General features: G+C 45.0%; 1 pseudogene; it reads right to left on the bottom strand.

Moving 5' to 3' along the window:
* Positions 1–15,139: 15,139 nt before the first annotated feature.
* LOC134897917 (5S ribosomal RNA) lies at positions 15,140–15,258 on the bottom strand (annotated as a pseudogene).
* Between the last annotated feature and the right edge of the window lie 1,566 nt (positions 15,259–16,824).

Raw genomic sequence — 16,824 nt, 5'->3', positions numbered from 1 at the left:
AATCATGTCACTTCCCCCAAATGATTTTGGGAGCCAGTCCGGATGACTCGAGACCACCAAAGCAGTCTCAACCTTAGCCCACTACCATCTTTCAGACCACAATTTGTTGTCCGTTGTTGTCCTACACCCCTCAGTTACAAAATAAAATATTAAAAAAATAAGTCGTAATGACAATCAAAAAATAATCACTTGTTCTCATTAGCCTGGTGTGCCACCCCCTCCCCCCCAACAAGTGCCACCATAGGCACGTGCCTTGTGGGAAATCCACCACTGCAGAGAGTGGGCTGGGGTCAGTTCTATATACCAGGGTCCAGGCTTGTCTGGGGAGCAAAACAATGGCCTGGTCAGGCATGGAGTAACAGGAATGCCCTTGAAAGTCATCAGAGAAGCCACACAAACCATCCTACCAATCTGAATGCTTGTAGATGTGCTGTATGAGAGAAGTACAGCTCAGCAAGAGAGAGCATACAGCACAAAGTAAGGACTCAGAAGGATACAGAGCGGGTCTACAATGCTAAATAAATGTTTGTGATGACCGGCACAGCACTATATAGTAGCGTCTGTACAGAAGAGATTGCTAGGCTGAGGTAAGCATTGGAGAACAAGATGTTACCAGTACAATACAGTAGCTTGCAGCACCATAATTGATGTCACTCCTTTTGGACGGGACCACCAAATCCAATAAGTAGGACACCTCGGGCAGTGGCGTAACTAGTAATTTTTCTCCCCCATGCCAAAAAATTCTATGGCGCCCCCCCCCCCATAATTGGCACTAGCAAAGTGATGAATCTGCGCGCGCCGCAAAAAAGGGGTATGAAATTGTCGTGGCTATGCATATAGGGGCGTGGCATTGCAGGAAAAGACTACCTTATACCCCAGTTTTGCAACCTGCATGCCCAGACGTTGGCCACCACAGGAAAAAAATATAATCCTGATTCATGCCCCTTACATTATTTGTAATTTTTACTCCTTATAGTAATGCCCAGCAGGGGCGTCGGAATGGGGGGGGGGGGGGGCAAGGGGGCAGTTCGCTCCCCCCAAAACAGGAGAGAGGCGCCATCCATCGCCCCGGACCCGCACGCCAGCGCAGCCGCCACCAGCATCTTCAGCGCTGCCCGTGCTGCATTAGCAGCGGTGCGTCCAGCACTGCTACTATTGCTTTGCACAACGGGCAGCACGGAATCTGCCTTCCCCGTGTGTGTCCCCAGCGCTGGCCCGGCGCATACGCGGGCTATGTAGCCGCGTAGAGTGCCGGTCAGTGGAGGGCACCGCTGCTGTCATGTTCACACACTGACTGTACAGCGCGTGCCCGCCCTCCACATCACAGTGAGCAGCTACATGGTGATTGTCCTCCTCCGACCAGCCCTCCAGGCCGCCTGCCTGCCCGGCGGATCCCAGTGTCTTCATGGTGACAGTCCTCCTCTGCCCGACCCTCCACACCTGTGGCTTGCACAATACGAAGGTTAGAGGGTCAGGTGGAAGGGAACAGGGAGATGACCTCTTGTGGGACACAAATACAAAGAGCTGCAGGAGGGACAGGGGGCAGGGAGCTGGTGCCATGTCAGAGAAGTCTCTCTCTCTCCCCCCCCCCCCCCTTCACACACACACACACACACACACACACTCTGTACTATCCTTCTCCCCCGCGTTAAGTGCCGTTTTCTCTCTGTTCACACTCACCGCTCCGCTGCCTGTTGCTTCCCCTTAGCTCCCCCGTCTGCTTTCTTATTTCCCTCTCCCTCCTCATCACCGCCGCGGCCACTGAGTTCTCCTCTCGCAGCGCTCCCCATGGCCGTTGGCGCATGCGCAAGGCCGGAAGCTGCAACTGCGGCACAGGAAATCTCCAGGATCCGTCCAGGAAGGCTGTGTGCACATGCCCGGAAAACACAGTGAGTAGTGCGCATGCGCCAACGGCCATGGGGAGCGCTGCGAGAGGAGAACTCCGTGGCCGCGGCGGTGATGAGGAGGGAGAGGGAAATTTGAAAGCAGACGTGGGCGCTAAGGGGAAGCGGCGGGCAGCGGAGTGGTGAGTGTGAACGGAGAGAAAACGGCACTTAACGCGGGGGAGAAGGATAGTACATCCCGTCCTATCTCTCTCTCTCCCTCTCTCTTTCTCTCTCTCTCCTATTTCTTCTCTCTCTCTCTCCCCCTCCCCCTCCTTTCTCGCTCTCCTCTCTCCCCCTCCCCCTCCCTCTCCCTCTTCCTCTCCCTCGATTTGTCTCTCTCTCCTATTTCTCCTTTCTCACTCCCCCTCCTTTCTCTCTCTCTCTCCTTCCTTTCTCTCTCTCTTTCTCTCTCCCTCCTTTCTTTCTCCTTTCTTTCTATCTCCTCTCTCTCCCTCCCCCTCCTTTCTCTCTTTCTCTCTTCCTCTCCCCCTCCCTCTCTCTCTCTCCTTTTTCTCCTGTCTCTCTTCCCCCTCCTTTCTCTCTCCCCCTCTTTTCTCTCTCTCTCCCCCCCTTTCTCTCTCTATCTCTCCTTTCTCTCTCCTCTCTCTCTCTCCCTCCTTCTCTCTCTCTCTCTCTCTCTCTCTCTCTCTCCTATTTCTCCTTTTTCTCTCCCTCCTTTCTCTCTCACTCCTTTCTCCCTCACTCCTTTCTCCCTCCCTCATTTCTCCCTCTCTCTCTCTCTCTTTTTTTTTACTCTCTCTCCCCCTCCTTTCTCTCCCTCCTTTCTCTCCTCTCTCTCTCTCTCTCTCTCTCTCTCTCTCCTCTCTCTCCCTCCTTTCTCCCTTCTCTCTCTCTCCCCTTTCTCTCTCTCTCTCTCTCTCTCTCTCTCCCTTCTGTCTCCACCCCCAGTGTTCTTATCAATAGTTATGCCATTTACAAATAACTAATGGGCTATATCTTGCGTAATATGTATAAAGGGCTCTACCTGGTATAATGTGTATAAGGGGCTCTACCAGGTGTAATGTGTACAAGCGGCTCTACCAGGCATAATGTGTATAATGCGCTCTACTTGGCATAATTTGTGTAATGGGCTCTACCTGGCATTATGCGTATAAGGGGCTCTACCAGGTGTAATGTGCACAAGGGGTCACTCACTCCCAGCTGATCCATAGTGCAAGGTGCAAGTGACCCATCTATGGTGGCCAGAAGCTAGGGGCGCCAAATAGAGATTTTATCTTGCCCCCCCCAACCAAAAACGTTCTGACGCCCCTGATGCCCAGTATACATTATGCCACATACTGCAATGGCCCTTAGACATTATGCCACACACCATAATGCCCCCGGCACATTATGCCACACACTGTAATGCCTGCGACACATTATGACAGGAATCGCAATGGCCATTATACATTATGCTACACACTGCAATGCCCCTGATACATTATAGCACATACAATGCCTGTGACACATTATGAGACACACCGCAATGTCCGTGATACATTATGCCACACACTGCAATGTCCGTGATATATTATGCCACACACGGCAATGACCCTGAGACATTCTACCACATACCGCAATGCCCGTGATATAGTATAACACACACCGTAATGCCTGTGACACATACCGCAATGCCCGTTATACCCTATGCCACACACCACAATGCCCATTATACATTATGCCACACACTGCAGTGCCCCTGAGACATTATACCACATATCACAATGCCCGTGATATAGTATGCCACACCGTAATGCCTGTGACACATTATGACACACTGCAATGTCCGTGATACATTATGCCACACACCGCAATGCCATTACACATTAAGTCCTCCAGTAAGGCTTCTAATTACTGTTAAATTACCTGCTCGTTGCCAGGGGTTTCATGCTCTTGGTTCCATGCACGGTGCCAGAGGTTTTCATGCCCAGGGTGTCATGCTCGTTGCCAGGGGTTTCATGCAGTAGGTATTATGCTTGTTGCCAGAGGTATCATGTGCTGTGTTTAAAGCTTGTTGCCAGGTGGTAATATTCGTAGCCAGGGGTTTCATGCACTGGGTGTCATGCTCGTTCCTAGGGGGTAATGCTTGTTGCCAGGGATTTCATAAGCTGGGTGTTGTGCTTGTAACCAGGGGGTAATGCATGTTGCTTGGGCTGTGCTCCCTGTGCCACATATGCCCCCAGTGCCAGATATTCCCCCACAGTGCCAGGTACACATATACCCCCAGTGCCAAACATGCCCCCCCAGTACCAAACATGCCACCCCAGTGCCAAATATTCCCTCCCCCAGTGCCAAATATACCCATCCCCAGTGCTAAATATGCTCCCCCAGTGCCAGGTACACCCCCTCACAAGTGCTAAATATGCTCCCCCAGTGCCAGGTACACCCCCCTCCCCCCAGTGCTAAATATGCTCCCCCAGTGCCAGGTACACACCCTCCCCCAGTGATAAATATGCTCCCCCAGTGCCAGGTTCACCCTTACCCCGGGCTCCCCCGCTGCTGTGCTATTCGAGAAGGAGGGACACGGAGGGCACAGCGCGCGCCTATCCTGTGTGTCCCTCCTGCATCTCCAGCAGCAGTGGCATGTCTATTAAATGAAGTGCCGGGCAGCTCAGATCAGTGCTCACTGTTCCTGCTCAATGTGATTGTGACTGAATGATATGTGTTTCATGGCTGTTAAGCTTTCACTCCTCAGCCAGAAGTAGTGTGCATATTCAGTAACTAGTATGCAATAATTGGTTATTAATAATATATCAACATAACAATCAGTGCATAAGCAGCTGCCTCCCCCAGATAGTACAATCACTGCAGATGAATAACTAGATGACAACTCCAAGAGAACTGAGTCACTCCCTCCATGAGTCACCAGCACTGGTCTGCCAGCACTGAGTCTCTGGCAACTCATTGAATCATAGGGGTCATTCCGAGTTGATCGCTCACTAGCTACTTTTAGCAGCCGTGCAAACGCATTGTCGCCGCCCACCAGGGAGTGTTTTTTCACTTTGCAGAAGTGCAAACGCTTGTGCAGCAGAGCGCCTGCAAAATTATTTTGTGCAAAGAGGACCAGCCCTGTAGTTACTCTTCGTGTGTGTTGATTCTAACAACGGAGGGACGGCTTTTGACGTCACACACCCGCCCAGCGTTCACCCAGCATTCGCCCAACGTTCACCCAGCGTTCGCCCAGCCACGCCTGCGTTTTTCTAAGCACTCCCTGAAAACGGTCAGTTGACTCCCAGAAACGCCCACTTCATGTCAATCTTCCAGCATTCGGTCGTGCGACTGAAAGCTTCGCTAGAACCTGTGCAAAACCACAAAGGACTTTGTAACCGTACGTCGCACGTGCGCATTGCGGTGCATACGCATACGCAGATTAGCCGTTTTTTCCACTGATCACTGCACTGCGAACAACGGCACTGTCTCTGCAATACTTTCCAATACAAATGAGTCATGGCTCACGTGCCGAGACACTGAATCGAAACACTCCACTGGACTGAGTCATGTGTCTCAACTCACTTCAGTGAATCACTTTGCCCATGACTATCCTGAACAGTGGCAGATAGGTGGATGGAGGCGGAGACCAGGAGGCAGCTTCTGGGACTAAGTAAGACGCCTTCTCTCCTATAAGGAAAGTCCAGGGTGCGGCCGGCACTAGAGTGACAGCAGCAGGTGGAGCCACGCTAAATACCCTGGCATCTGGGAATTACAGCAGGATCGGCTGTGAGGCAGAGCAAGGGAAATCTACCTGACAGGAGAGGTATTTCAGCAGAGCACCTCACATCACAGCTCAGTTGCAAATCAGCACTTATCAAATAAAACCAGCTCTAGAGAGTGCCATTTGTTAATAAAGACACTGCAGTGTTGAGAGTACTGCACAGTACTTTCTTAGTGACTAAAGTGTGAGGAGGAATCACTTCAGCTAATAAAGCAAATACTTAGAGTATTGACTCAGTATTACTTAGCAGAGGAACATTTAGGAGCAACCTACTGCACCCTGGGGGTCATTCCGAGTTGATCGCACGCTGCCGATTTTCACAGCGCAGCAATCAGGTAAAAAAACTGCAAAACTGCGCATGCACCGCAATGCGCACGTGCATCGTACGGGTACCAGCGACGATTCCATTCGCAGGAAGAAGGCATTTATGGGTGTCAACTGACTGGTTTCTTGGAGTGTTAGGGAAAACGCAGGCGTGTCCAAGCATTTGCATGGAGGGTATCTGACATCAATTCCGGGACCTCAGTCGCTGGAATCATCGCACAGGATAAGTAACTACAGGGCTGGTCTTGCTTTGCACAAAATGTTTTTGTACCGCTCGGCTGCACATGCTATTGCACACTTTCAAAGTGAAAATACACTCCCCTGTGGGTGGCGACAATGCGTTTGCACGGCTGCTAAAAGTAGCTAGTGAGTGATCAACTCGGAATGAGGGCCCTTGTCATTTGACACAGCTTTCATCTTCTCAGTCAGGAATTGGTGCAGACCTCTCTGGCAGTCCTTGAGTTGTTAACAAATCCCTGCGTGTTAATTCGTCCCGCAGTCAGGGATAAAGCACTTTCAGACATTAGGACATTTACCTCCAACTACGTAGGGAGTATTAACAGACTACAGACTTCTTGTTCAGACTCTGAGAAAAGTCACCCTGAGAGAGAAACTGAGACAGTCAGGTGACGGTAGTTAATCTGTAGTGTAACGCAAGACTTCCATCAGCTTTACTACTGCATAGATGATTTCTTGCAGAGATACTCATGCATGCATGTTGAGTACTGAGTGTAGCAGACAGAGCTTTGAGCCAGCAATATCCCATATTTGCTGAGAGAGCATTAAACTGTTCTGTCCATCAGGATTAGGAGACGGCAGTCTCAGCTGATAGTCATCTATAACTAACTTTGGACGGCAGCCCTAGAGAATGCGTTCCCTTTTTATTCAACAACAGTTGTTTCATTCCTTAGATCCCTATTGGAGACAGAGTGGAAAAGGTACCCAACGTGCACCAACTCTAACTTATGCTTATGCAGCTGAACTGTGTGGGTTGCATTTATTGGGGATATTGACATTGACAGTTAAAGTAAAAGTGACAAAAGGGGGTTAAATGCTCACGAATCTGCATATTGGTAATGGTTAGTGACCTGTTTGTATAAGCATAGTTATGCATTAATATTGAATGGATTTTGTGTGACTATCTAATTCTGTTATACCCTGTAAATTGAAGTGTTTAAACAAAACTTCATTTCTGGCGTTATTGCTATCTTAAACCAGAGGTCATACAGTTAAACTTGTTGCATGCCGAAAGTCGCAGAGAGATGACTGCTAAAACCATCTGTTCCAGAATAATAAAATCTTTATTGTTTACCTGGATGAAATTTATTGTCACTGTCAAGGATTGAAAATTGACTTTAACACATAGGCATGAGTCCTGCAAGTAACAGTAGGTTTCCTCTTGTAGACTTTTCTTTCCTACTAGTCTATGGAAGCATGAGGAGATCTGTGGTAAAGGACAAAAGCAATTTAACTGACAGGAAAAAGAACAAGCAACTATCACCCTGGATTAGAAAAGTACTTACTAGAGTGTTACATTTGGGTCATAACTGAAAATGTGTAAGTGAAGAATTTGCAATTGCTCTCATAGAAAAACTGTGAGAAATATGGGCAAAGAGTAGTTTAGGGTGGTATCCAATTAGATATGGTCATTTACTGTGGCTAAGTGAATCCCTAGGGTTATCCAATTAGCCCGAAGGCTTTCCGTTATTAAAGGTTTTTTTTATTGACTGCCAGAGGCAGGTAAAAAAAATCCATGATAACTAGCTCTATCAGCCCCGTTTTTTTCTCTCGAAAACACATAGGTCCAGTTACTTATCCCAGATCCTGTGTTTTTTAAGGTGAGAATAGAACATTTTTCACCTGAAAAAAAGAGGGATTACTTGGATAGGTAATAAAAATAAAATTGGCGGTAATGTGAAAAATATTTTTTGGGGATAAAAGAGTGAAATACTTCATAAAAATAAGCATCACAAACCTGGATATCTGTAAATAATGACAAATATCATGTGTGTGTATCACATTGGGAAAAACATTAGCAGAGATATGGTAGAGCTTAAACTTGAACCCTAAATAAATCCATGGATGATGCAGCTGCTAGAAATTACACAGCCTGTGTGCTTACGTTTAAGGGCATCTGCTTTCCCCAGTTGAGCAATTGCAGTAAAACAGGGAGTGAGAATCACCAACACAGGCCCAGTGAATTTCACTATAAGTGTCATATTTGATTATGCAATAAAACTAACATCCTCTGTTAATTGTTCTCCATTGTACTTAAAAACATTAAGATCTAATTCATGTTTTTTGGGGGTAAATATAATAAATTGTTAATAAAGAATTTATATATCCAGTAAATCTGTATCTGTGCAAATACTCCATCTCCCATCACTTTAATGCTAACCTGTAGAAGTTATCTTACTGAACCCAGATGAAATGAAAGATTAAGATGTTGCCTAACTGAAGCAGTGCAAACAACAATGTCTAGGTCGATTGCTATTGGTCGACAGTAAGTAGGTCGACATAGTTTCTAGGTCGACAGGGACTCTAGGTCAACATGTTCTAGGTCGACATAACAAAAGGTCGACATGAGTTTTTTTAAAAAAAATCCATTTTTTTTAACGTTTTCATACTTTACGAACCACGTGGACTACAATTGTGAACGCTAACCTGTGCCAAGAGCAGTGTTAGCGGAGAAAAGCAGCTTGCCCAAAGCATGGCGAGTGAAGCGAGCCATGTGAGGGGACATGGTGCACTAATAGGGATCCCGGTAACTCTACGGAGAAAACAACACCAAAAAAAGGCAAAAACTCATGTCGACCTTCTGTCATGTTGACTTAGTACATGTCGACCTAGAGTCCCTGTCGACCTAGAAACCATGTTGACCTACTTTCTGTCGACCAATAGTGGTCGACCTAGACACTGTCGACCTAAGTGTGGTCGACCTTGCATACCACACCCGTTGGTGTGCAGTAGTAGACGTGCACCAAACCAAAACCTGTTTCTATGACACCATAAACCTCAACAACTTGGCAATGAATGTCAGCTGCTGATGTGTCTTTTAGACACAGACATCTGATCACACTACGCACCTCAATGTTTGGCCATGTTTCCACCAGCCCTGACATCGTACAGCTGATGTTGGGACAGTATGACAGATATGAGGCACAGTCTAATGGGCGTGAGGGGATGCAGTGGTCTACCTGCTCTGGCAGGAAATTAGAATGGAATACTGTAGAGAACATTACATTCGTGAGAGGTCTTGTTACCTTATTTATTGAACCACCCTCATATATGGGTATAATAAGTGCAATTTTCCCACCAGGTCTACTGCTGTTGTGACTGTAAGGTCCTTGTCACTATGAAATCCTTAGTATGTAACCAGTCCTGTACTACTGTGCTACATACAATATATATCCTTATTTTCTCATCTCAGTCCACAAGGACAGTGCATATATTAAACAGCTTAGCTGCAAATATATGAAAAGCTAAGAGAGTCATAATGTTGTAGATGACAACTGTAAATATACCTGTATTATAGGTGTGCTACATGATGATCATGAATCCATCAATGAGATCCTGGGTGTCTCTTTGCTACCCATAGATCACTCTCAATGCTGTGAGATCGACAATGCTGTACAGTGTTAGAAGGGCAGATGGATTCTAGCAAATATAAAGAGAAAGCATGCTGCGCTGCTTAAGATTTCACAATTTGATGCAAAGCAAATAAAAAATTAATGGAACCAATAGTCTGAGAATGTATCTCTGTCACCTGCTGGGTCCAATGGCCCTTTTGATGCTCACTCCTATTTTCCTTTTCTTTATAAATAATTTAATGTGAATAACTGAGTATGCACTGCAGGTTCCATATATGATATGTTTTTTTAATCTATTTCTTCAATTGCCCTCTTTCTCTGTTATATCGTCCAACCTTTCTCCCTATGTATCATCATGATTCATGTTTCTCTCTTTTCTTCAATCAGCAGACCTCAGAACACTTTTTTTTATATTCCACACCCTGCTTCAGTTTTCTTGGTGGGAAATTTACTAAAGGTTGATTTTAATCTATTTGAAATCAATTTAAATCAATTTAAATCTACTGTATGTTGGGTTTCAGGGGTTGAAACACACATTTACTAACAGGTGATTTTTTTTTATATTAATGTTAAAATATGAATAAATGCGTGTTTTGACATTGTATTAGATTTATGTTCATTGCATTTAGATTTACCTAAATCAATTAGAATGAACAATGAGTAAATTTTCCACTAGCTGTATTTTATACATCTCTTCTATGCCCATCCCTTTACTTGTTGTAGAAGGAAGCATATTGATATGAGGAAAGGTGGTAGGACAAACTAAAGAAATAGGGGGTCTATTTACTAAGCCTTGGAGAGAGCTCCTAAATGTTATGTTACATGCTGTGTTTGAAAATTGACAGTTAGGAGCTGATTAGGTACTATGGCCCAAATGTATTAAGCATTAAAAAGTGGTACAGTGTAGACGGATAAAGAGTGATAAAGTACTAGCCAATTAGCATCCTAACTGCCATGTAAAAGGGTGTGTTTGAAAAATGACAGGAGCTGGGTGGCCGGTACTTTATCACTCTTTATTCGTCTCTGCTTCATCACTTTTTAAGGCATAATACATATAGGCCTTTGTACTAAACCTAGGAGAGATTAAGTACCAGCCAACCAGCTCCTATCATCAGGGTTGCCATCAGAAATTGTGGGGCTCAGGACTGACAAAATAGGCAAGACCACTGCCCCCCCCCCCCCCTCCCCAAGAAAAATAAGAAGAAGAATATAAAAAAAAAAAAAATATATATATATATATATATATATATATATATAAAATAAAATAAAACTATATTTAAAAAAACACACAATTCCTATGCATATATGGAGCAACACCATATCATGCCCTGTGCACCATATTGATAACCCACCGTAACGCCCCTGACACCATATTATGCCCCCACAGTTTATTTATTTATTTATTATTATTAATTATTTATTAGCAGTTTCTTATATAGCGCAGCATATTCCGTTGCGCTTTACAATTAGCTATAGAACAAAACTGGGCAAAGACAGACAGACATAGAGGTAGGTAGGCCTTGGTCGCAAGCTTACAATCTATAGGGAAATAGGCATTGATACACAAGGATAGATGCTACCTATTGCATAATGGTCCACCAGATTGGCAGGTTCTTAATGGGCTGTATGACATGATCACCCAGCAATGTTGGAAGACAAAATATGTGAGGTTATGTGGACTGTACAGAGAGGATGTAATTGGATAGGGAAGACTTGAAGGTTATGTGGGTGAGTCTGGAATTTGGTAGGCTTGTCTGAAGAGATGTGTTTTCAGGGAACGTTTAAAGGTTTGGAGACTAGAGGAGAGTCTTATTGTGCGTGGGAGGGCATTCCACAGAGTGGGTGAAGCCTGGATAAAGTCCTGTAATTTTGAGTGGGAACAAGTAATACATGTGGATGAGAGACACAGATCTTGTGCAGAGCGGAGAGGTCTGGTAGGGAGATATTTTGAGATGAGTGAGGAGATGTATGATGGTGCAGTTTGGTTAATAGCCTTGTATGTAAGTAAAATATACGTTATGGTAAGAACTTACCGTTGATAACGGTATTTCTCCTATGTGCACAGGTTCCACAGGATAACAGTGGAATATGATGGAGCTACAGTGGATTGGTACCAAACAATCACAAGCTTTCAGTCCTCCCAGGATGCAATGGGCTCATCAATATATCCCCGCCCACTGGCTCAGGCAAATCCGTTGTATTCCATAGCATTTAGGCAGGAGCATCATGTAGAACCCTATTCAGGTGAGAAGAACACATATGCACGCCCTTCCGTACAAGAAGGAAGAGGTTCAGTGAGTAGATAGATCCTCAAATCAGGTGCGTCAGGGTGGGATTCATGTGGAACCTGTGGACATAGGAGAAATACCATTATCAATGGTAAGTTCTTACCATAGCGTTTATTTCTCCGGCTGGGTCCACAGGTTATCCACAGGATAACAATGGGATTTTCCTAAAGCAATTTAGTGGTGGGGACACTCCTGATTGGACAGGAAACCTTACGCTCGAATTTAGCATCATGAGAGGCAAAAGTATACAAGGCATAATGTCTAATGAATGTGCTAATGGAAGACCATGTGGCTGCCCTACATATCTGTTCTGCTGAAGCACCATGTTGTGATGCTCATGAAGGACCTACCTTACGAGTAGAGTGAGCAGAGACATTAGCCGGAACAGGGAGATCAGCTCAAGAATATGCTTCTGAAATCATCATTCGAAGCCATCTTGCTAGCGTCTGTTTAGTAGCAGGCCATCCTCTCATGTGAAATTCGTAGATAATGAAGAGAGAATCTGTCTTTCTGATGGCACTGGTAAAATCCACGTAGATCCTTAATGCCCGGACTACGTCCAACAACGCATCTCCCAAAGAAAGTCCCGATACCTGAAAAACCGGGACTACATTTTCTTCATTAAGGTGGAATTTAGACCCCACCTTCGGAAGATACCCAGATCTAGTTCTGAGAACTACTTTATCTGGATAAACATCAGAAAAGGAGATTTACATAACCATACTCCTAAATCTGATTCTCTTCTAGCTGATGTCATAGTCAGCAGAAAGAGAACTTTAGCTGTTAACCATTTAAGATCCACTTTATTAAGTGGTTCAAATGGAGCAACTTGAAGTGTTTTGAGGACTAGACTTGAGTCCTAAGACACTGTAGGAGGAACAAAAGAAGGTTGAACGCGCAGCATTCCCTGGAATAAGAGCGCACATCCTGAAAATTTACAAATTTCTTTCGGAATCATGCAGCAAATGCTGACCCTTGCGTTCTCAAGGAAGCCATCCTTAAACCTTTATAAATTCCTGCCTGAAAGAATGCTAGAACCCTGGAAATTCTGAAAGATCTCAGGCTCATAATTCTTTCATTGTACCAATAAATATAGGCTTGCTATATTTGGTTATAAATAAGAGCCAAAGAAGTTTTCCTTGCTCTGAGCATTGTTTGATTTACCTGTGAGAATCCTCTTGACTTCCAGATATAGATTTCAAGAGCCACGTCGTCAAGACGGTCGATCCAGATATCTGTGATAACAAGGACCCTGCATTAGTAGACTTAGGCGTTGAAGAAGCAGAAATGACATTTGACATTTTCTGCAGCTCTATGTATCAACACCTTCTGGGCCAGGTCGGAATTATTAGAATCCCGGCACTTAAGTTGTATTTTCCTCGCTATCCTGGTGCAGGATGATTTGAGAAAACATATAAGTGAAATGAAATTCCCATTGAAAATACGTCCACAAAGATCACTCCCTGATCCTTTGTTCCTGATCTGACTATGGGCTCTTTGTTGTTCTGATGGGACTCCCTGAGATCTCTCTCTGGCCAACCCCACTTGTCTACCCGAGTCTGAAATGACTTCTGGGTACAAAGCCCATTCGCTTACCTGAATGGCATGTCAACTGAGAAAGTCTGCTTTCCAGTTTAGGACTCCCGGAACGAACACTGCGGACAAGGCTGGAAGATGGAGTTCTGCTCACTTTAGTATGTTACTTACCTTCTTCCTTGCTGTTTAGCCGCGTGTTCCTCTCTGAAAGTTGAGGTACACTACTGCCATTGCATTGTCCCTTTAGGAATGTCCTGTGCCCGAATCATGACCATGTACATGGACCAAAGTGCTAACAGGTTTATTAGCAGGCAATTTTCTACTGTGGTCCATAGTCCTCAGAATCATCATCTTCCAGAAAATGCACCCCCCCCAAGACTGGCATTTGTTGTCAGGATCTCCCTGATATCCAAAAGGGTGCACTCTTGTCTAGATGGGATGTCTGTAGCCACCAGGCTACTAACTTTCTTACCTTTTCTGACAGTACCACGTACTGTTTGTCTATTTTCCATCTAGCCCACCTACACCACCTGGTATTCACAGGTGGTCTCCTATTAAAGAATTTAACCAGGCACTGCTTAACTTCCAACATCATATGAGTTTGGACATAACCAGTGTGATGCGGCTCTACTGTTGACACTATCAAACCTATCATTCGCATTGCTGCGAGAATTGATATTGCTTGATTGTGTAACAACTCCCCTGACTGTACCGTGGATATCTTATTCCAAGGTAAATATTTTCTGTAGACTTGAATTAAGTACCACCCCACCGTTAGTCATCTGTTGTGATGGAACCAGAGATGACTTTACCAATTTATGAACCACCTCTGCCTCTGCAGACAAGTTACTGTCTGTTGGAGATGGCACAGAAGCCTTTCCTGTAATTGTGCCAGGATTCAAAAGGTGGTTGAGGTATGGCAATTTTCTTATCCCCTGCTTACGGAGATAAACTGCCATAATCATATTGGTTAATACTCTGGAGCTATGGCTAACCCAAAGGGTAAGGCCTAACTGAAATGTTGCTGAAGGATGGTAAACCTTTATAACCCTGCCAGACAGTGCTATAGGAGCCTGTAGGTAAGCATCCTGACTTACCCAGAAATCTACTGCCTCCCTGCCCAACTATGGAGTGCATTGTCTCCATGTGAACCGTGGTACCCCAACTTAACTGTTTAGACTTTTTGAGATTAAGAATGGAGCCAAGGATCCTTCTGACTCAAAACCAGTTTGGAGTAAACCCCCATTGCGAATGAGTTAGCGGATGACTATTCCTGACAAAAGCAATTTCTAAACTGTTTCATGCAAATCCCTCGCCCCCGCCTCTACCCGAGGCGGGGTGGACAGAAGAATCTTCAGGGAGGATGCTTCTTGAAAGGAAAGCATAAACTAGAGATACCGCTTTTTGCACCCATCTGTGCCAACTGAATAAGCCATCCCCCTTACCCTGGGATTCCCCAGAAGGAGGCCTGCACCATCATGCTGATGGCTTATCATCTTGTTTAGAAGCTGGCCCTCCGGTCGCTGTTACGACCCTTTTGCTTTTCCTCTACGACCGACAAGGCCAAAAACCAGACCCCTAACCTGGGGCTATATGTGGAAGGAACGTGACCCTCTTGGAGTCTGCCTTTGACTCCCAAATATCTGTTAAATCTTTACTCAACAGATAGTTCCAGCCAAAGTTAAGTTCCTAGAACCTTCTTTGATTCTGACTCAGCTTTCCATGTCCCACCCTGGGAATGTAAGCAAACTGCTCTGCAAGCAGACATTTATTGCTGCCTGTTACCAGCCCAGACAGCCATTTTACCTACAGCACCTGGTATTCCCAGGTGGTCTTATATCCAAGAACTACCCAGGCCCAACACTGCATAGCTTCCAAGATCAAGTGAGATTGGGCATATCCAGTGTGGTGTGGCTGTACATTTCCATGCAAGCTGAGGTCATGGCTTAAGACAGAGACATGGTTGTTCTGAAAACCATTCCTCTTTGATGTTGATGGCAGAGACAATATAGAGTTTTGCACTATCAAATGACATGCTTATCTGTTTTGGGAGGCACTTCCCTATTTTAAATTATCTGTAGCGGGAAAAGGATATTGAAATCCAATTTATCAGAAATTCTATATTTTTTATTGGGTGTAACCCAAACCTTCTTGAATTCTGCCCCCGTGAGGAGGCCCTATTTGTTTTGGGACGTTTAAACACAGGTGCCTTATTTTTAACCCAGGCTCTGCTGTCTTAATTGACAGACTAGCCTTATCTGCTCTCATTATTTCAGCTTATTCATCAAGCTGATACCTTTTACCTGTTCTTCATATGCTGAAGTAGAGTATATAGAGCTTTCATCGTCTGATGATCATCATGTGTAGCCTGTGAAGTTGATGATTTATTTACATTCGGTTCATCAGCTTGTCTTATGGGATAAGCTGTTTGGGATATACCATATGTAGAGAGCTGCATGTATGGGTTAATAGTGAAACCTATTCCTGGTATCGAAGTTGTAAGAATTAACTTTTCAGCCAAACTGGACTAGGTCTGTGCAAACATTGCCCAAGAGGGTCTGTCTTTACCTGATATAGCTCAGGGATGTTTTATGCTGAACAGGAAGATAAGCCATCCTGTACCAGCTCATAAAGCATAATACAGCTTTTGCAAAACAACATGATATCAATGTTGGTGTTACTGTAAGTGTACTCTCGTCACTTTTGCAGCTCTTAGACATGATAAATATCAGCACTTTCACAGTGTACTACACAATTTGTGAATGTAACCACTTTCTCTCTAAAGTTATATCAATCTGACCCTACCCATGCACCCGCATTGAGGATCAGAAGATCAGCTGACAAACATATATTAAGGTCAGCAATCGGGTGGTATTCATGTGACCGGCGGTCGGGAGACCGACAGTCACATGACCTCCTCCAGCATCCCGACCCCTCACTATCCCGATGGCTGGCATGCCAACCAACAGTGACTATTTCCTCTCATGGGTGTCCACGACACCCATAGAGTGGGAATAGAACCCGTGGCGACCACAGGTCACCACCGAGCCCGCAGCATGGCAAGCGCAGCAAGCCTGCAAGGGGCTTGCTGCACTCGCCCCTCCCCGTCGGGATCCCGGCATCGGTATGCTGCCGGGATACCGGCATCGGTTTGCTGACCGGCGTTCATACTAAACCCCAGCAATCACACTAGCAGTCAGTCACATGTTATATATTAGTCATATGAGCATTATATCAACTACAAACACATTTTAAAGTATGTAGGAGTACATATCACTGAATTCTGTTCTATACAGATTTTAACGTATTCAGAAGCAATGCGAAGAAAACCACAGTAATGTACAGACTCATATGCAATAGACACTAAACTTAACTATTCATACTATCAAAAGTAGATAGAAATTTAGTGCTGTATTACCTGTACTCATTAGAGTGGGATACAGGGAGACTCACTTCACTTCCAAGATTGATCAATACATTAGCGAACG

Source organism: Pseudophryne corroboree, chromosome 3 (assembly GCF_028390025.1).
Source record: "Pseudophryne corroboree isolate aPseCor3 chromosome 3, aPseCor3.hap2, whole genome shotgun sequence".
NCBI classification, from domain to species: Eukaryota; Metazoa; Chordata; class Amphibia; order Anura; family Myobatrachidae; genus Pseudophryne; species Pseudophryne corroboree.
Note: the sequence above shows the minus strand (reverse complement) of the source record. Positions and strands in the feature narration are given on the sequence as shown.